The sequence below is a fragment of the Dysidea avara genome, chromosome 5 (assembly GCF_963678975.1).
Source record: "Dysidea avara chromosome 5, odDysAvar1.4, whole genome shotgun sequence".
Taxonomy (NCBI): domain Eukaryota; kingdom Metazoa; phylum Porifera; class Demospongiae; order Dictyoceratida; family Dysideidae; genus Dysidea; species Dysidea avara.
Genome location: NC_089276.1, coordinates 35428979 through 35450456, shown reverse-complemented (window position 1 = coordinate 35450456; position 21478 = coordinate 35428979). Strand labels below are relative to the sequence as shown.

At 39.2% G+C, this 21478-nt stretch overlaps 2 long non-coding RNA genes across 7 annotated transcripts; one reads left to right on the top strand and one right to left on the bottom strand.

Moving 5' to 3' along the window:
* Nucleotides 1-2659: 2659 nt before the first annotated feature.
* Nucleotides 2660-4698, top strand: LOC136255962 (uncharacterized). Its single transcript, XR_010701244.1, has 3 exons — nucleotides 2660-3050; nucleotides 3100-4444; nucleotides 4505-4698. It is a non-coding gene; the product is annotated as an uncharacterized lncRNA (long non-coding RNA).
* Nucleotides 3216-6118, bottom strand: LOC136255961 (uncharacterized). 6 transcript variants are annotated; one of them, XR_010701240.1, is made up of 9 exons: nucleotides 5817-6111; nucleotides 5635-5694; nucleotides 5475-5530; nucleotides 5149-5418; nucleotides 4902-5093; nucleotides 4736-4843; nucleotides 3602-4424; nucleotides 3499-3551; nucleotides 3216-3440 (listed from the first exon to the last, which is right to left on the bottom strand). It is a non-coding gene; the product is annotated as an uncharacterized lncRNA (long non-coding RNA). The 6 variants fall into 6 exon arrangements; XR_010701239.1 differs by having other exon boundaries at nucleotides 5848-6110; XR_010701242.1 differs by having other exon boundaries at nucleotides 3602-4380; nucleotides 5149-5530; nucleotides 5848-6118.
* Between the last annotated feature and the right edge of the window lie 15360 nt (nucleotides 6119-21478).

Sequence of the window (21478 nt, the reverse complement as noted above, 5' to 3'; positions counted from 1 at the left end):
ATTCCTACATTGCATATCACATCAAAAGAAGGAATGGTACAGCTATAAATTGTTGTTTGAAAAGTGAAGTATCTATTATGCTTCATTGTCAGCTATGTTCAGCCTGTTACACAGCATTATGAATCAAGGTCTGTTCAAAAGGTGCCTCTGCAATTAAAATAGCTACTATGGAAAATATGGATGATTTTCGTTACGAAGGGAAGTGATCTTGCACTACCTCCAAATCAATAACACCTTGCACTGTCAGCAAGATGAATGGGACACAAAGGAGGACACTGGTAAGTCCATGAAGAATGCATTGTACGTACAACCTTGAATAGTGAAAAAATCAAGCCATTAAGTAGCCTTAGCCGTTATCGAGTTATGCTTGTCTGAAGGCATCAGTCAGTCAGTCAGTCAGTCAGTCAGTCAGTCAGTCAGTCAGTCAGTCAGTCAGTCAGTCAGTCAGTCAGTCAGTCAGTCAGTCACTAGAAAATTCTGTTTAATATATTTATTTTAAAATCCCATAGTAACTTGTTAAAAGTGTTTTGGGTTGATCTGAAGGCTATTATAGGTTTATATGGTTTTACCTAGCCAATACTACCTCCTCCTCGTCAGGGAAAAATGAAGGTGGTTTTTGAGTGGTTTTTTCATGTGCCATACCCAAACCTTTGTGGACCCTACTATACAGTGATCCACAACAACAAAAAACATGGTGTTAATCGATTCAAAGTACAATGTAATTGTTAAAATATTGGCTACAATGCATTTCAGGTAAAGTGCAGCTCTTTTTATAATGGTCCATACAGTGTGTGTGGTCATGATTATACCGAAAAATACAAGCGATTTACTATAAAAATGTTCTTGCTACACGCAAACATGTTTTCATGTTCATTTATATGTTGTATGCATGTAGAGCTAAGAAGTGCACATTTGTAAGGTTTCCTTGGTTCAAAGCTTTTCAAAAATGTTAATAATGGTGGCTTTACCATTGTAATTTTTAATTGTACCCATCGTAAAATGAAAATGCATGAAGTAAAGTATCACCACACCAAATTTGGTGCTTTTATCACAAAGTGAATGACTTAACCGCCCCACTGCAGTGGCGGATCCAGGATGGGGCATTTGGGGCAAATGCCCCCCCCCCCTTCAAGAAATTGCATACAAGATCGATATACTCTAATAGAGCAGTCAATTACTCTAATAAAGCAGTCACAATGTTCATGAGGCAGTGTAGCTTACCTATGAAGCTACAAATAGGATTTTATTTTACATAACAGACGTGATATAGTAGGTAAGGATAACTAGCTATTATTGTTGTGACCTTTTTTTTTTTTTTTTTTTTTTGGTCTTCAACTGGTTTTCAGCAAGTTTTTTTGGTCTTCAACTGTTTTTCAGAAAGGTGCCCCCCCTCTTTCGAAACTCTGGATCCGCCCCTGCACTAATTGTTTCTACTTTACATTAAACATTGTATTGTGCATTCAAGGCTCATTGGATGGAGCCTGCCAAAAATTCTGCAAAATATTTCAGCAAAAACAACTATTAGTCAAGTTTCACTTACTACTTATATAGTAGTACATTCACAAAGTGATTGTGGGTTTTAGTTTTTACAATTTCATTACTTCGGTGGATCACACAACCACCAGTCATTATAGAAAACAACACACAGTCGTTAGTGTGTAGGAATATAATGTACTTTGCTAGAAGTTTAAACTAAGCATGCAGATCATGTTTGGTTATTTATTTGTTTTAACATTTATTTGTCTTAAACACCTACATAAGTGATGATAAAAGCAGCCTGCGTGTGAGAAATAGAGGCTGTATATTAATGGATCTAGGATTTCAGAAGGAGGTGCTAACAGAGCTATATTAATATTAATGAGTGGGTAAGAAAAGTGACAACTGATTGATATAACTAGTTGTACAATGTGTGAAGCACCATGCTCTATCTAGGGGGTCCGAGGACATGTCCAATGTACAGTGCAAACTTAGCCTTCTGAGATCAAGTTTGGCAATGATTTTGACTGAAAAACGATTATAAGTTGAACACAATGCTTATAAGTATTGTGCAAGAGTCAATGAGCAAAATAGTAACAAAGTGACATCATTATTCCCTACCAGCTATAATACTAGCTGTCATTAGCTAATGAGTGTAGTGTTGTGTGACATGGCAAATTTTGTATATTACCTATCACGATTATTGCTCTCTTCTTCTATCATGATACGATAAATTATCACGATATACAAATTGTATGAAATCATGGTAATAAATTGCTAATATTTGAGTATAAACCATGTAAAATAGTCCCTAACATGCACTTTTCTCTGCAAGTAAGTCTGATATAAAGAAATCAATACTGTTTTGAACATCATTTTCTGATGAAATTGCTACGCCATCATATATCATGATATAAGAATATTATCTAAAACTAAAGAAAAGATTGATATACTCTAATAGAACAGTCAGAGTAATTTTAACCAAAAATCACTAAGGGGTCATCCACAACTTTTAGCCTTTTTACGAACATACAAAGAGTGCTCTTTTCTCTAACTCCATCTTCCTTAGCCCAAAGAGTACTGTATATAAATGTTGACACATGTAGATGTATTGTATAGCAGAGCAGATATGTGGATACTTCTTAATATTGCAAAATACATATGTGACCGGATTTGACAAAACCCGGCTTCGACGCACAAACTAATATTTTGCGTAAAAAGCAAAACAAAAATATCGCAATTTAAAAAAAACTCCTTTTAATACACCAATGCATTGATACTTATTAAACGCATCTTGCTCTGAAGTTTCAACTTACTTAAGCATACATAGAGCGAGTTATAACAGAATAAGCTGTACCTTACACGGAAGAACACGGATGGCGAACAAATCGATCGGTTTGTCTTCTCGGCGGGAAGATAGGCCATGGCTGCTAGAAGCATCGCCTCTATTCTTCACACACTCACCAGCGAAGAATACGTTTCCTCAGAGAACAGTGACAGCAATGAAATGGAGGCGCTTATTGCTGAATATTTCACCGGAAATGACGAAGTGACGGATAATGATGAATCAGAAAGTAAAGCGGAAACACTAGAGAGAGGTGTAAATTATTGTAATTTTCCTAGGTGATGAAAGCAATTCCGATGAAAAGGTGGAGAGACTTAAACAGATGCCACCTTCATACAATGAAGCAGTGTACAATGACGATGAAAATGCATTCTCCGACAGAGGTAAAACATAGTTAAGATTGACACAAAAAAAAAAAATTAAAATTCAAGTAAATAAGTAATGGAAAACTGATTAGTGTATAATAGTCCGTGTATACTAATAGAATTGTTTGAAGATGATGACAGCCTTGTGCCATTGGTGGTGAATGAAGTACTTGCTGAAACCACAGCTGTGGTAACTCCACCTCATAATGAAGAAACTCCATCACTTGTAGCCATCGATCGTGAGCCATCCATACCTAGCAACATTACAGAATCACGTGACGTAGCAAAATGTAGGAAGTATGTTGAACGTACTTGTAAGTGCGACTTGGTAGAACCTGATGGCAGTCCTTGCAGCACTTTGTTCCCTATTGAGCACTACATACAAACACGTGCACAAGCAAACTTTTTAACTCACGATGAGCTTGACTTAGTCCTCTTGGGGCAAATCGAGTCAGCAGTCTTACTGACATCAACAGTCATTGATGGTCGCCACAGTAATACAACAGAAAGGAGTAGAGTAACAATGAAATACAAACACCACGGTATGACAATTTGTCGGAAAACTTTCCTCTTCCTACATGCAGTTGGTAAAGATCGGCACCAAAACCTTAAGCAGCACTACATTAAGAATGGACTAGAGACACGTGTTCACAAAAACACCAAACGGGCACCAAAGCATTCATTCCCATATTCAACAAAGAAGCACATGGTGAAATTTTTACAAAACTATGCTGAGGAAAATGCCTTGTTACTTCCAGGAAGGATTCCAGGGTATAAAAGAGATGATATAAAACTCCTTCCATCAAGTCGCAGCAAACGGGTATGGGTAAAGTTTACACAAATGTCATTTGTGTCAATTACAGTGGAACCATGGAAACGGTTACCTTTGAACCAAAAAATTTGGCAATAGGCAGGTGGCTTGTCTAGACAGATTGATAGGGTATAAAATTCTCTCTTGGGATTTGAAATTTAGACAGGTGGTCTTTCTATACAGGTGACCGCCAAAAGCTGGTTCCACTGTACATAACTGCTCTCCCGTTTATTTTGAACATCACAGACCATCTGGGAGTTTTATCAGGAGTCATGTAGATCAGCTGGAATGCAGGTAGTGGCATATACCACATTTTGTGCGTACTGGCGGTCACTCCTTCCATTCATTGTTGTTGGTAAGCCAATGAGCGATTTGTGCTGGACCTGCCAACAGAATAACACCATGATCCTGAAGACTGTAAACAGACCTACCAGTGAAAAAAGCAATGTGAGTAAATCACAATGTTAGTCTTACAGTGACCTACTGTATACTTTGCACACACAACAGGTATTAAAAACAGCTGAAAACCACCTGACATTGGTTGCACTAGAAAGGACATTTTACAAGGAGATCTGCCAAAAAGCTCACACAAATTTAAAGGAATTTTATACTGTTGGAGATAACTTTCAGCCTCCACCATTTGGGACTGTCAGCAGGCCATTGCTACTATCAACAACAGTACACTATAGTTTTGATATGGCCCAGCAGGTACTGGTGTTAGGTATGAACAATGCTCACCATTCTCCAAACAGGTCCATTATCCTAGTGATCCTATGCAGCCTGGGCCAATTTATTTTCTCACTCCCCGTAAATGTGCCGTATTTGGTGTCTGCTGTGAGGCAATACCTAGACAAGTAAGTACATACCAGCATTATAAACAACAGTGATTAATTATGTCTCGTACCAGGTTAACTATCTCATTGACGAGGCATTCAATGTTGGTAAGGGGTCCAATGCTATCATCTCGATGCTTCACCATTACCTTGAGACACATAGTTTTGGTGAGACCCACCTACATTTGCATGCTGATAATTGTTGCGGCCAGAACAAGAATCGGTATATGATGGCATATTTACTGTGGAGAGTGATGACGGGGCTACATGTGGAAATAACCATATCATTCTTGCTTGTAGGTCACACAAAATTCTCACCCGATTGGTGCTTCGGCCTTTTCAAACGACTGTTTAAAAGGACGAAGGTAAGCACCTTGGAGGAGATAGCTGGAGTTGTGCACCGGTCAGCCACAGTCAATCACCCTCAGCTAGTTGGCAGTTATGATGGCACCTCTTCCGTATTGTTCTACAACTGGACTAGCTTCTTTGATACCAAGACGACGGCACTGAAGGGCATCACTAAATTCCATCATTTTAGATTTTCAGCACAACATCATGGATCAGTTTTTGTAAAAACCTCCAGCGACACTGTTGAGAAAGAAATCAATCTTCTGAGTGACAAAACTTGGAAGCCATCACAATACCAGTTGCCAGCAGTGATCGACCCACCAGGACTTTCGCTTGAACGGCAGTGGTACCTCTACAACAAAATAAGAGAGTTTTGCTCAGAAGAAGCACGAGACCTGGTGTGTCCTCAGCCCAGTACTCCCTTAAAATAGCTTGTAACACTTATGTATTATTTACCTTTCACTGTATTCCTGTAATAGACAGTAGTCACCCATTGTATCTCATTAAGATAAACACCTGTAAAAAAAACAGCGATATAACTTCACAATCACGTTGCAGGAAAGACACAATGAAGTAACTTCTATATAAAGCGCGTCGTCCAAAACAGGCTTCATTAATAAACTCATGATAATCCTAACCTTTAAGGACATCAAGGTGAAGTGCCCTTACTTGTAGTGTGCTCATACACTTCTTGATAGAACGATTCATTCATCACTTCGCCCAAAATTGCATTCTTTCTACCTCACGTGTTACAAAATCACGTGTTGCTGAGCTCTGCATAATTACGGTTTTCATCGGAGTCATGAATGGCGATTTGTCGAAGCGGCTGTCAACGATTTGTCAACTTCACGTATGCGGAAAAGCCTGAAAGTAAGTTTTTATTATTGTACACAATGTATGACGGCTTGTATTGAAGCAATGCATTATCGTACGGTTTTCAAACTTGAACCATAGTTGCATTACGTTATGTAGGCCTGATTTATTCAATAAAACTTTTTTTTTTTAATGTGCGTCGAAGCCGGGTTTTGTCAAATCCGGTCACATATTACGTATGATTGTTTTGTTTTTTAGGCATCTTATAGCTTTACCATTTGATGCTTTTGAAGCTGATACCCTGAAGGAAAGGTTCCTACACACTGGGCAATAGTATTAACCTTCATCCTCTTGGATGCATGTTTGCAAATGTATAAAGTGTGTGTATACATTTGCAAACATGCATCCAAGAGGATGAAGGTAAAAACACATCATTGGAAACAATTTGTTCTTGGTTATCTTAATTATGTTCAAACTAAACCATTCCACCACAGGCAGTGGTAACAGCAGTACTAGTTAGTTGGACATTCACCGTAGTCTGAGGTGGACTGGAGTCAGGAGATTTGGGTACCTCTGCAGAGACAGGCTTTCCCTATGGGCAGCACACAATTTGCCACAACTATATAGAGCAGGTACGTACAAACAGTGAACCCGGGGACCAGGGGACCCATGAGGATCCAGCTCTTTTTGAAATTTTATACACTTCACACTTGTACTAGGTACCTCTGCAAGTAGTCTTGCATGGCCAATCCACTTTTTCCTTGTCACGGTGTCTCACATGATGTTTATACCAATTAGAATTTATAAGCACCTCTGGAAGAGTGTCTGAAGCTGACTGCATTTGTAGGCCACTTGCCTGCTGCACAATGAGCATACTAGTCTATTATGTTACCTAGCTGTGCAACTGCACTATGATGTATGAGGTCTGGTTGTCATGCTCCTGCTCTGAAACTTGCTAGCTATCGATTGTTATTCCCCAAAATAATTGTTCACACAATGTTTCTAAACTTTAACTAGGTGATATAATAGACTAGTATGTTCATCATACAGCAGATGGGTGGACTATAAAATTAATGCTGTCAACTGTAGACACCTTTTTCAAAAGTACTTATAATTTCTAATTTGTACCCCGCATAAACAGCGTGTGAGACACCGTGACAGGGAAAACGTGGATTGGCCATACAACACTGCTTGTATAGGTAACTAGTACAAGTATAGAATATAGTGAAGTGTATAAAATTCTAAAAAGAGCTGGATCCTCGTGGATCCCCAGGTACCCTTGTCCCTGGACCTTGGTCCCCAGGTCCACTGTTTATACCTACCCCCACAACTATGTAGTGTCAACAAATTATAATTAGTACCTACAAAATCCAGCCTCCCATACCCAATATAGTAAAGCCAAAGTATTCCTAAACCCACAACAACACCTTCAAACAAAAGCAACCATCAGTGTAGCCTTGTAGTATTCTACTGTTATTGTTTATCAGTGTGGTTATGGTAAAGTAAGATGACTAAAGAAAAAGTGCTGTATTAAAGTATAAAGCCTGTAGTGTTACCACGATGATAACTGTCTTACCTGTAGTTTGAAAAATGAGTCAATGGGCTTTATCTTTGTCTCTCCTTCAGCTCACTTCATTGGTATAGCCTTATATTGTTCTCCATGGTTTGCTCCATTTCCAACCTTCATGGTTGGCTTAAGCTTAATGATTAATAGCATCAGATCACTTTAGTCCACCGTTTAATGATTTGCGTTAATTTAAGTAGCAATAGCAGTTTACTGGAGCCATACTGGTTTCTCTCGCCAACTCACATGATCAGCGTTTTTTTAAAAAGGGTGCATGCAATTTTACTCTCTCTCCCTAGAGTACAGTTTGTACACCCATGAAAAGGCTGAAAATTGTGGACGCCCCCCTAAAGAGATTATTTATTGTAATGATTAGGACAGTAATAACTTTATGAACTCTTCTGTACAGACTTCAATTTTTTCTGCAAACACATGGAATGGTAAGATTCAAAAGTTAACAGTGATATGGGGCAATGTTTACTTTCAATGTTTACAAGCTCCACGTTCTGTTTACATCATATTTACTTGAAGGGTGTGTGGTTGGTAATTGAAACCAGGTGAACTAGTTTAGTAGGGGCTAGCCTACATGTTGTAACAGGTGTATATCAACTGAAAAACAACATATGTACCAAGCCTTGTAACTTACCAGGAATGTTGTGTCTTCTCCAGTTGAAAGGGAGTGTATCCACCATTGTATGCAACGTAGCAGCTTTGTGTAGAGAAGTTGAAAGGGAGCGTATCCACCATTGTATGCTTTGTGTAGAGAATTTGCATATGAAAACATGATAAACAAACTATAAAACAATTAAGAAAATACTTCTGCATGTAATTTATGGTCTAAAGTAGTTGGCTTGGGTTACACTTCTTTAGCAATGCATGGTAATGTAATTGATAGATTATGTACAGCATGCATTGCTAAGGCAAGATACAAAGCTATAACATGCTGATTGATCACACAAATTAAAACACTCACTAGTGTGGGACTAGTTTGAATTAAACATTGTATTGTGTATTCAAGGCTAATTGGAGCCTGCCAAAAATTCTGAGATTGTTCAAGATAAATCATATCGAGGGACTGTTAGGCAAGTTTCACTCACTATTTATATTGTAGTACATTCACAAAGTGATTGTGGGTTTTAGTTTTTACAATTACATTACATCACTGGATCACACAACCACCAGTCATTGTAGAAAACAACACAAAGTGGTTAGTGTGACTGTGAGAGTATAATGTACCTTTAAAGCCAGGCACATACCTGCCCTAGCTTAAGAACATGTTTGGTTACTAATACTATATTTGCTATTGGGAAATTGGAAACAGTGGAAATGGAAACCAGAAATGGTCAAATCGTCATATAGATGTACCCTAGAGTGAAACCTTCGTTTAGTAGCCACCTCTTAAAGACCACCTTCTTATAAAGACCACCTCCATACAAAGACCACATTGTAATTAGATCTCAAAGGTAGCTGACCTAATAAGACCATTTCATGGTCCACTGAAAGACCACCCTCTTTACAAAGACCACCTTTCGTAATAATAGCTAAGATTCCAAGTATGTATTCCATGACTTTATCAAAACAGATAGGCTTGTATGGTAAAACCTCACTTAGTGTCACTTTTAAAGACCACCTCTGTACAAAGACCACTTCTATACACAGACTACATTGTAATTAGGTTCTAAAGATAGGTAAAGTCACTTTGTGGTCACCTTTTATAACGACCACCTCTTTACATGGTAATATTTGATAAGCTTCAAACATGTATTTCGCGACTTATAGAAAGAGGCAATGGCAGATCCAGGATGGGGCATTTGGGAAAATGCTTCCCCCCCCTCCCCCTTTCCATCCCTCCCCTTGTGTCAGACACATTTCTGATTAAAATAGCTACTAACGTTATGCCAGGCCAAGAAACTCATGAAAATATGCACATTTTGCTACAAATTCACCTGAAACCAAAGCAAACCAAAGTCAAACTAGTTGTGAAACTGTCATGCAGCACCTTCGTGCATAAAAGCGCCTCTCTATGAAAACGAATTACCGTGTTGCAGTTGTTTAAGACATTCAGAGCCTTTTAAACATGTGGAACTCTACTACATAATACACTCTATAGTAAAATTCTGTAGGCAGTTTAGCAACTTTGTAAAAAATACTACACTCATAAGGTCATCATCTCTTTATGACACCTCATTTTTTGTTGATACAATATATAGGTTGTAGTGTACTAGCCACATTTCACTTGCATAGACTAAGGACTTGGAACATTCTGGTACAAACTAGCAATAATGGTAGATGACTTGAGTGAAGTGTGGACCAAAACATGGCAGATGATATTGTCCTCTCAGGGGTAGGGATTAGCCTATTTTGCTTTTTCTTCCAACTATTTTTCTTTCCAGCAATTCTTTTATTTTTTACCTATTTTGCTCAATATTTTGCTCGAAATGTTTCTATTTTGCTGAGCATCAGTAAAAATTAATTGCAGTATATCTAGCTTACAAGCATGTGTGACTGCTCTATTAGAACATTCGTACATAGTGACTGCTCTATTAGAGTATCTCGATCTTTAGTCACCATTTCCTATGAGCATATATTGTCCTAATGCTATGCGTGACTGTTCTATTATAGTATTTCGATCTTTATCATACAAAATGTGCCACGTTGCCATTGCTTGGTGTCCATTTTTCCAATTTTCCACCTATTTTTCCAGCAATTTGCTCTTTGCTTTTACCAACGTAATTTTCCAAAAACTTTGCCGGCAAAATCGGCGCATCCCTACTCAGGGGCAGATCCAGGAGTTGGCAAGGGGAGGGGCACAAACAGGCTAAGTTGTAAGTGGCCAGATTCTCTAGTTTAGTGCTGCTTTTTTTGAAGCAGCACATAATCACCCTTTAGTAGTATCTGACTGTTTATTATTGCCATTTTGTCCTTTTCAGATGGTTGTGAAGTCTTAAAAGGGGTTCCAGGGTTCTAGAGGTTCCAGAGGTTCCAGTGGTTCCAGGGTTCCAGAGGTTCCAGGGTTCAAGAGGTTCAAGGGGATCTAGAGGTTCCAGGGTTCCTGAGGTTCCAGGGTTCCTGAGGTTCCAGGGTTCCTGAGGTTCCAGGGTTCTAGTGGTTCTAGGGTTCCAGAGGTTCCAGGGTTTTAGTGGTTCCAGGGTTCCAGTGGTTCTAGGGTTCCAGAATTTCCAGGGGTTCTAGAGTTCCAGGGTTCCAGGGTTCCAGAGATTCCAGGGTTCCAGTGGTTCAAGTGGTTCCAGGGTTCCTGAGGTTCTAAGATTCTAGAGGTTCCAAGGTTCCAGAGGTTCCAGAGTTCCAGAGGTTCCAGGGTTCCTGAGGTTCCAGGGTTCCAGAGATTCCAGGGTTCCTGAGGTTCCAGGGTTCCTGAGGTTCCAGGGTTCCAGTGGTTCCAGGGTTCCACAGGGTCCAGGGTTCCAGAGGTTCCAGTGGTTCCAGGGTTCTAGTGGTTCCAGGGGTCCAGCAGTTCCAGAGGTACCAGAGGTTCCAGTGGTTCCAGGGTTCCAAGGTTCCACGGTTCCAGAAATTCTAGGGTTCAGAGGTTCCAGGGTTCTGGTGGTTCCAGGGTTCCAGAGGTTCCAGGGTTCTAGCGGTTCCAGAGGTTCCACAGTTCCAGGGTTGCACAGGGTCCAGGGTTCCAGAGGTTCCTGAGGTTCCAGGGTTCCAGAGGTTCCAGGGTTCCACAGGGTCCAGGGTTTCAGAGGTTCCAGAGTTCCAGAGGTTCCAGGGTTCCAGAGGTTCCAGGGTTCTAGTGGTTCCAGGGTTCTAGTGGTTCCAGGGTTCCAGTGGTTCCAGAGGTTCAAGGGTTCTAGTGGTTCCAGGGTTCCCGAGGTTCCACGGTTCCAGAGGTTCCAGGGTTCCACATAGTCTAGGGTTCCAGAGATTCCAGGGTTCCAGAGGTTCCAGGGTTCCACAGGGTCCAGGGTTTCAGAGGTTCCAGAGTTCCAGAGGTTCCAGGGTTCCAGAGGTTCCAGGGTTCTAGTGGTTCCAGGGTTCCAGTGGTTCCAGAGGTTCAAGGGTTCTAGTGGTTCCAGGGTTCCAGTGGTTCCAGGGTTCCCGAGGTTCCACGGTTCCAGAGGTTCCAGGGTTCCAGAGATTCCAGGGTTCCAGAGGTTCCAGGGCCCTGAGGTTCTAATGTTCCAGTGGTTCCAGGGTTCCAGAGGTTCCAGGGTTCCTGAGGTTTCAGGGTTCTATTGGTTCCAGTGGTTCCTGAGGTTCAGCGTTCTAGCGGTTCCAGTGGTTCCAGGGTTCCTGAGGTTCCAGGGTTCTAGGGTTCCTGAGGTACCAGGGTTCCAGGGTTCTAGCGGTTCCAGGGTTCTAGTGGTTCCAGGGTTCCAGTGGTTCCAGAGGTTCTAGGGGTTCCAGGGTTCCTGAGGTTCCAGGGTTCCAGCGGTCTCACTTACTTCTGCTCAATCATTTCTGTCTATACCCTTTGTTATTTTCACTGAAATGGCCATCAAATCAAATTCTTTAAGGTGTGCTATTCTCCTACACTTGCATGCTACTACTCTTGCATGAGAATTTTGGTAACCTTACAATTTGGCATGCAACAGAGAACTTTCAATGATATAAAAGTGCTCAACATACCAGTCATTTTGTGACCAAACTTGCAAGAAAGATCTTCCACGCACCAAATTTTACCACTTTAATGATTCATAGCCTAATTTAGATATGAAATAAGTTATTGATTGAAATTTTGTCAGCTGTGAGCCATAACATAGGGCATTGGAGGCAGAAAATTTTCAGAAACAAAGTTATTCATACAATTAGCAATTAAATGTGGAAGACACAAATCCAGCCTTTAAGAGCATCCATCACATTATATTGCATAAACAAAATTAGACTTGAAAGTCTTTCCTGCTGCTACCTATTTGCTCCACTAATGATTTCTTCTATTGGCATTTATCAACAGCATATATTGGGGTCAGCAAACAGCCTGCCATATGTATGTGTGTGGCACACATATGCAGTACAAATTTGGTTATACAAATAATTCATAATAGTGCATGCTGAATGCGCACATGTACGTACATATACAGGTACATATACAGCCGGTGTTCTATGAAGTGCAGTGGTAGACAGGGACAATGTTTGGTTGCAACAAATCCGTAACAGTCAAGCTGTGCAAAGGGTGTAGTGGTACTACAACTGTATCATTCAGAGTTGGCTATAAACTAAAAGTAAAAAGTATTGGTCTAGCTAACATTTTAATTATTGGAGCAATTTCTTGGTGATTCGATCGATCACTTCACAGTTTGGCTATTCTGTCTGCAGCTTGGCTATTTTGGCATGGATCCCATCATTTACTACTTTACATGTACAGTACTCTATTCAAGGCAGAAAGTCAAGTTGATGTTGAAAACAGAACTTATACAATTTACCTATATATTTAAAACCATTTAGTTAATGAGATTACATTAATTTAACTTTACTTAATCGCTCGGCATAAAAGTAATAGTGAACTAGTTCATTCCGATCACCCCTGCCAGGCCTGCCTTATCAAGGAGGTGGTTGCATTAAACATGTTAAAGTCATTGTGTACACAAATGACATAATTAGGAGACATTACAATGATCAGTTTAAATCAGGTGACCTTATTATACAGCGATCCAGTTGGACAGGTTTCATTGTATAGTTGAATATTAGAAGTATTGCACCTCAATCACAAATGCAGTAAAATACCGGTAAAGCAACACGGAATGTGATCAAAGGAATCAAATGAAACTCGGTGTATGACTTGGACTCATGATGCACTATCTTTGTGCCAATTTTGAAGAAATTTTAAAAGAGTGGGTATTTTAATTTCTTTGATAATTTAGCATGGAATGACCAAAATACTAGAATTTCCTGAGTTAATATCCCAATTTGCCCAATGCTGACGGAGGTCCAGCAGGTGGTTTTGAGTAGTCCATAGTATGGAGAAATATTTTGTGGCATAAAATAAACTATAGACCATATTGCAAGGTTCAGCCAAAAAAGCCCCTTACTCTACCAGACTATTATATTGTTTATTGATTATTACTATATAAAACATGTAAATCTAGAGTGCATGGGGTATGCATCCCAGGTAAAAGTTTTGTAAGTTGAGGTTAAGTTCTAGAGCGATCTCAGCAGTTTACCAAAAAACTAGATATTTTATTTACCTGGAACCTCTATAAAGAACTCTGGAACCTCAACACTATTAAAAATGAAGAGTAATCACCACTCTAAAGAGTTCCCAGTGTAGAAAGGATTTAACACCCCAGGAGAGTAACCAACACTCTGAAGAGAATAACCATTACTCTGAAGAATAAGTGACACCACCTTCTGAGCATGTGTTACTCCTTTAGAGAAATGGTTACCCTCCCTGGAACCTCTAGAACCCTGGAACCACTGGAACATTAGAACCTCAGGAACCCTGGAACCTCTGGAAACCTGGAACCTCAGGAACCCTGAAACCTCTGGAACCACGGGAACCTTGGAACCTCTGGAATCCTGGAACCACTAGAACCCTGGAACCTACGGAACTCTGGAACCACTAGAACCTCTGGAACCGTGGAACCACTGGAACCTCCGGAACTCTGGAATCCTGGAACCTCAGGAGCCCTGGAACCTCTGGAACCACTGGAACCCTAGAATCCTGGTACCTCTTAAACCCTGGAACCACTAGACTGGAACCACTAGAACCCTGGAACCTTTGGAACCACTAGAACCCTGGAACCGCTAGAACCCTCTGGAATCCTGGAACCTCTGGAACCCTTAGAACACTGGAACCTCTAGAACCCTGGAACCTCTAGAACCCTGGAACCTATGGAACCCTGGAACCTCTGGAACCCTAGAACCTCAGTAACCCTGGAACCACTGGAACCCTGGAACCTCTAGAACCTGTGGAACTCTACTACATAATACACTTTAAAGTAAAATTCTGTAGGCAGTTTAGCAACTTTGAAAGAAGAAATATTTGTGAAACAAAGGAATGGCTAAAAGATGTGAAACAAGGAAGGTTGCCTATACCTGCAGATATACGTACCGTATAAAAACTTTAGTGGTAAAAAAGGTTTGGCAAAAACTCACTATAAAAAATTTGGCAGTAAACACTTTTGCAAATGGTTACTCCACCTTAATTTATGCATTTTTAAAAGCAATAGAGTTACAATTACAAAGGATTTACGCTTTATCTGATCAAACAATAAATTGTTGAGGGCACATAACTGTGCTATGTTGTATACGTATGTAAACGTACATACCACGTGCAAGTGTCATTCGATGGTTATGAATGTCAAATACAATGTTTAGTTATTAATACAGTAAATTCAGGCCCCAGGCTCCAGCAGTGCAGCCTATCACGCATACCAAAACATTTGGTTGAATCCCTCACAGTGTGATGAACTGTGCCTCCTTTCTTATCTCTTTGTAGTGGTTTGACATATTGCAGGATAGATTTCAACAATGCATCTATTTCTCCTCGTGTGATTGCTAAAAAATTTGGTGGAAAAACCTTGGCAATTCAAATGATATTTGCCAATTTCGCAAAAGTATTTACTGCTATTTTTTTTTTTTTACAATACAGTACTAGTGCACAGTTAATCTCTAATTTAGTTATACACTAAAGTTTAGGAATTTAATGTCCACTAGTGTGTCTACAGGTATAGGTAACCTTCCTTGTTTCACCACTTTTAAACTATTCCCTTGTATCACTACTTTTTCTCTTTGATCCCCACTTCAACTTAAAATTCCTTCAACTTGTATCTATTAACTACTCTAACTAGATTAACTAAATCAGTGAGATTGAAATAAACAGCAGAAAAAATAATTTCCAAAGGTTGGCCACTACCTTAATTCATTGAATGTTACTCAATGGACTGATTAACATAATACGGTACATCAAACAGGAGCTGATCCAGACTGTAAAAGTGAAATGTTAATGTTTAGACTATATGGTGTATCAGACAAAGTTCCTGTGGTATAACTAATGTGTGCTACATGGGTTAATCACCTACATGTGTGGGAAGCTTCTGACATGCTTCACAAGTATATTATATACAATTTTAGTTTTACACACTAACCTCACTGGTAAACTGTTGTAATCCTCCAATATTGATGGGTCCCTCCTCTCTGACATACAGGTTACAACCACCCACACACAAGTCACTTGTTCGACACACCATCCCACAGGTCACACCAACACCATTGTCACACAACATGACCTTGGATGAGCCATACTAGTTCTTAGTAGCTATACTACCTGAAAGACACAATATCAATACAATGACATACACTATCAGTGTGGAACTATATGAGCTATATGACCTCAAAATACACTGGACATGTATAGCAGAAGAAATGACACTCTTACAAGTCAAACTTATCATGACAACACTTCAGTACAACACAACGTATCAGGATATCTCTCTACTGACAATACTCCTCCTCAGTGTACATTACAGATAGTTCAAAGTGTAACACAGCGTGGGCACATCAAAGGGATCACACAAAACACTCAAACAAATTTAACCTAAAGCAGTTGAGATACGTTCTCCTAAATGAAGTGCATACATAACTTAGTCAGGTCTTCTATTATAGTGTGGGACTAGTTTGAATTAAACATTGTATTGTGTATTCAAGGCTCATTGGAACCTGCCAAAAATTATGCAAACGCTGCATGCCATTCTTCTTTTGTACATCAACATGATAGCCATTTCCCGTTAATCATTCATGTTCCACTTTCCATTCCAAAATTCTACTTACTTGAAGTTGTTGTAGTTTGTGCATGTCTCTAAACTGCAGTCCCTCCCACTTATGATGATGTTTGGTGATTGTATAGAAATAAAAATTGCACAAACTAGATGAACGAATGTATACAAAATGAGAACAGGGATTGCTTGCTGGAGAAGCCACAAATCAAGAGGGGATAGCCGGGGTGGTAAACCACAATTCCTTATTGATAAATGGAGCATAATGAAACTAAAAGTTTGTGACAGAGAATCAAAATAGGGATGTGTAGCTTATATTACCACCTCAACAGTTACTTCTTGTTTGGTGGGTTTTGTAACTATCACTATTCCCCTTTAAAATTATCTAGTGTCACAGGAGCTTACTTTACAGTACAATAACAACAGAAGAGATGACACCATCTACAAGTCAAAATATATCACAATAACACTTCACTACAATATTATATATTAAACACTGACTTCATCATTTAACCAACAATGGAAAAGTGATAACGTTCGGTGATCACCTTTAATGCTATACTACAGGATCTCAGTACATTCCAGATAACTGCTAATATTCTCATCCAGTTATAATTGTAGCAATGAACACCTAATTGAAGCGATAAATGAACAAGAATCACTTCACAAAGAGGTCAACACAATATTCTGATCCGTAATCATTTCTGTAATGACTATTTGATGACTGACCACATCAGTGAAGAGTGTGTATCAAATGTGACCCAGTGTACAACATTACAGATAGTTCAATAATTTAACACAGTGTGGGCACATCAAAGGGGTCACACAAACACTCACTAGTGTGGGACTAGTTTGAATTAAACATTGTATTGTGTATTCAAGGCTCATTGGAGCCTGCTAAAAATTCCATTGATAGACTAAGTATGCCTAGATTACTGTCAGCTCTTCTTACTCCAGTTTCACTCACTACTTTGTGATTGTGGGTTTTAGTTTTTACAACTACAGTGGAACCTGTGTTACGGTCACCTGGATTAAGCAGTCACCTCTGCATAACGGCCATGGACACGAGGTCCCAAATATTTTCCCATACAAATGTATGCATTGTTGTCTGCATTAAGCGGTCACCTGTCTAACGCGTATGACGGCCAACCAAGAATTCGCCTATGAATCACTGTATACATAACTTTCTCCTTCATATAGCGGTCGCTACCTTTTATGGTGGCTTGTTAAGCCAACTGTCTGGCACTATGGCACCGTTTCAATTAATGCACAATTATCACACTTCCTGCCTTTCAATGAATACTATATAATCTATCAGGCTTCATTGCTTAAACGTATTCAATAGCTATAACCAACATTCATAACAAGCTCACCTTGTCCTTTCTGTACTAAAGTATTACTGCATTGCGGTTGGCGCGAGCCTCTTAATAATAATCACTCATTTATAACGGCCATAGCCACTAAAATGCTGCTGACCACCTTACACAGGTTTTCTCTATAACAGCCACCTGTATATAAAGGCCAGATATATCTGGTCCCAAGGTGACCATTATAGACAGGTTCCACTGTACATTACATCAGTGGATCACACAATCACCTGTCATTATAAAATTAATCAACAAAAAATGTTTGGGTTGGCAGTACAAGGCCATCCACTCTTGTACCACTGTCCCACTAAGCCAGGTACCGGTAGCAAAATATCAATACCCACAAAACATTAGAAACATGTAAAATCTGGTCACAAACATAGACATGTACAGATAAATATTTAAATACAATGACATAATTTATGATTTAATGTCACTTGAAATACTCTAGAATATTGTAAAGTTTTAAATTACTATTTAAAACACCAAAATTGTAAAAAAAGGACATATTTCCGAGCCTTGGATAAAGGTGGATCCTATCAAAAAAATTATGTGGAAAGGAACTCACAGAATAAAATTGGTGCCTTTGTCAGTTGTGTCCACATTTTTTTCCAACCCACCTATCTATGAGAATCAATGATCACATTGGCCCATGGGAAGAGATATATGGACGAGTTCTGTCAAATTGCAAGTTAACAAACAATTAATTAGACCTATAGTAAAGCTGTTTCCACTTGAACTGGACAGCCCTGTCTGATAATGTACCAATACATAAGGATCTAATGCAGATTCACTTTATTTTATTAAAAGATTCACAATTTTGGGGGTAAGTAGAATTCTAGGAAAACGGGAATGGGACGGAAACGGAAAGCAGGAACGAGAACGACCAACGGAAAATGCCTGATGAAGCTTGCCATGTCAATATGTAGGTTAGATTTTACAGTATGATGCTTCTTTGTAACATTGTTGGACCCTTCTGCACTGTTCCGCTAAAGTGATCGAAACTCTCTAATAGAGCAGTCAAGAATGTTTTTTAAACTAGCTATCCGGACCTTTAAACCTGTGAATGATGGAGCAACTATAGCTGGCAAAGGTTAGTTATGTAGACTAGCTAAATCATTAACACTGGCTGTTAACTGTTCCTTTGAAACTATAAACATTTTAAAAGATTCAACACTTAAACATGTATGAAGAAGCTTGTGAAGTATTCTAATTATATTGACTGTGTCTATATAGGCTATGCGCTTAGTCTACATGTAGCTTCCAGATAAGGAGTCATATATGATAAGGTATGCTTAGCTTGCTTGTCAGGTTGAAGCAGCTCCAAGATGAGTCTTCATGCATGGCTGGTCTCGTATGGCACACACTAGCTATATCATCAATACTATTTAAAAACTGAAATAACTATACTCTTTGAAACCATATAAAAGAGATTCAACAATTAAAAATGAAGAGGTTTACAAAGTATTCTAATTAATTGACTATTATCTATGCTGCAACCTTGTCAAGATAAAAGTTAGGTATGTGATGGCTACAGTATGTGTTAGGCTGAGGTGACTCCAATGAAGAGGCTGAGGGTTGCCAGCTGTAGTACATTGATTTTAATATTAAAAGGTCTCTGGTGAGATGCGTATAGTTTGCAAAACATTCTGTGACTGCTCTATTAGAGAATTTCGATCACTTAGTGGAACAGTACAGAGGGTCCAACAATGTTACAAAGAAGCATCATGCCGTAAAATATAATGAAAATGAAAATCAGTATGTAGCTGGAATAATCATCATAGAAAGTCCTTTTCAGCTAGAAGAAGTCACATTGTAGAGAGTTCAGCTACAAAGAAACTACCATGTAGAGAGTTCAGCTGCAAAAAAACACCCTGTAGAGAACTCAGCTACAAACAAATCACCTGTAGAAAGACTAGCTAGAAGAAGTTACCTTGTAGGGATTCAGCTACAAACAAATCACCCTCTAGAGAGTTCAGCTACAAAGAAATCCTCATGTAGAGAGTTCAGCTGCAAACAAATCATCCTGTAGAGAGTTCAGCTATGAAAAGATCACCCTGTAGAGAGTTCAGCTAGAAGAAGTCACCTTTTAGAGAGTTCAGCTACAAAGCAACCACCATGTAGAGAGTTCAGCTGCAAAAAAAATCAATCACTCTGTAGAGAGTTCAGCTAGAAGAAGTCACCTTGTAGAGAGTTCAGCTGCAAATAAATCACCCTGTAGAGAATCCAGCTACAAACAAATCACCCTGTAGAAAGATCAGCTAGAAGAAGTTACCTTGTAGAGAGTTCAGCTACAAAGAAACCACCATGTAGAGAGTTCAGCTGCAAACAAATCACCTGTAGAGAGTTCAGCTAGAAACAAGTCACCCTGTAGAGAGATCAGCTAGAAACAAGTCACCCTGTAGAGAGTTCAGCTAGAAGAAGTCACATTATAGAGAGTTCAGCTACAAAGAAACTACCATGTAGAGAGTTCAGCTGCAAACAAATCACCCTGTAGAAAGTTCAGCTATGAACAGATCACCCTGTAGAGAGATCAGCTAGAAACAAGTCACCCTGTAGAGAGTTCAGCTAGAAGAAGTTACCTTGTAGAGAGTTCAGCTACAAAGAAACCACCATGTAGAGAGTTCAGCTGCAAACAAATCACCCAGTAGAAAGTTCAGCTATGAACAGATCACCCTGTTGAGAGTTCAGTTAGAAACAAGTCATCCTGTAGAGAGATCACCTAGAAGTATCACCTTGTAGAGAGTTCAGCTACAAACAAGTCATCCTGTAGAGAGATCAGCTAGAAGAAGTTACCTTGTAGAGAGTTCAACTACAAAGAAATCATCATGTAGAGAGTTCAACTGCAAACAAATCATCCTGTAGAGAGTTCAGCTATGAAAAGATCACCCTGTAGAGAGTTCAGCTGCAAACAAATCACCCAGTAGAAAGTTCAGCTATGAACAGATCACCCTGTAGAGAGAATCCTGTAAATAGTTCATCTACGTACAAGCAGATCACCCTGTAGAGAGTTCAGCTACATTTCAAGTCACCCAGTAGAGAGATCAGCTGTAAATTATCCTGTGGGCATTAGTTGACATGTAATAAATATATGCAAGAGTTCATAATATAATGAACTCTTGATATTTGCATTATATATATAATTTGTACATTTACTGATAAAATCAGAATGAGTTAAAGTATTTATAAAATCTGCTTCATCTTTTTCTTTTTCCTGTGGTAAAGAAAAATATATAGGTTAAAAAGCCTCAAAGCTGGCCATAGGCCGGCTTTGGGGTATACAAATACAAAAAGAAGTGAAATCTAATCAAAAACAGCCAAGCTGTAAAAAAAGGAGTGCGGCCCTTGAAAAGGCTATGATGAAAAAAGATGTGAAATCCAAGGTGGCGGCCAAAAAATGGCTGTGATGGTAAGTTAATGGTAAAAATTTTAATAACAACAATTCAGGTGAATTTGGTGCCGCTTGGTCTTGGCACAAAATTCACCTGAATTGTCGTTATTAAAATTTTTACCATTAACCTACCATCACAGCCATTTCTTGGCCGCCACCTTGGATTTCACATCTTTTTTCATCATAGCCTTTTCAAGGGCCGCACTCCTTTTTTTACAGCTTGGCTGTTTTTGATTAGATAATATATATGCTGTTCAAATATGCATGTACATCATATACCAAGTTTACTGTGAAACACAACTTGTAAATCAGTAGTCAGTTGACCACATGCACATCTAGCAGTAAAATGGAAGTATTCATGTTGTATATGTAATTGTAGCACAATAATTGTGATATAACACACTGTATGTAGAAAAACGTAATAAAATATGACTGTCCTTCAAATTATTTTTACATCAGCCACTTGGAGTTCAGTCATTCATTC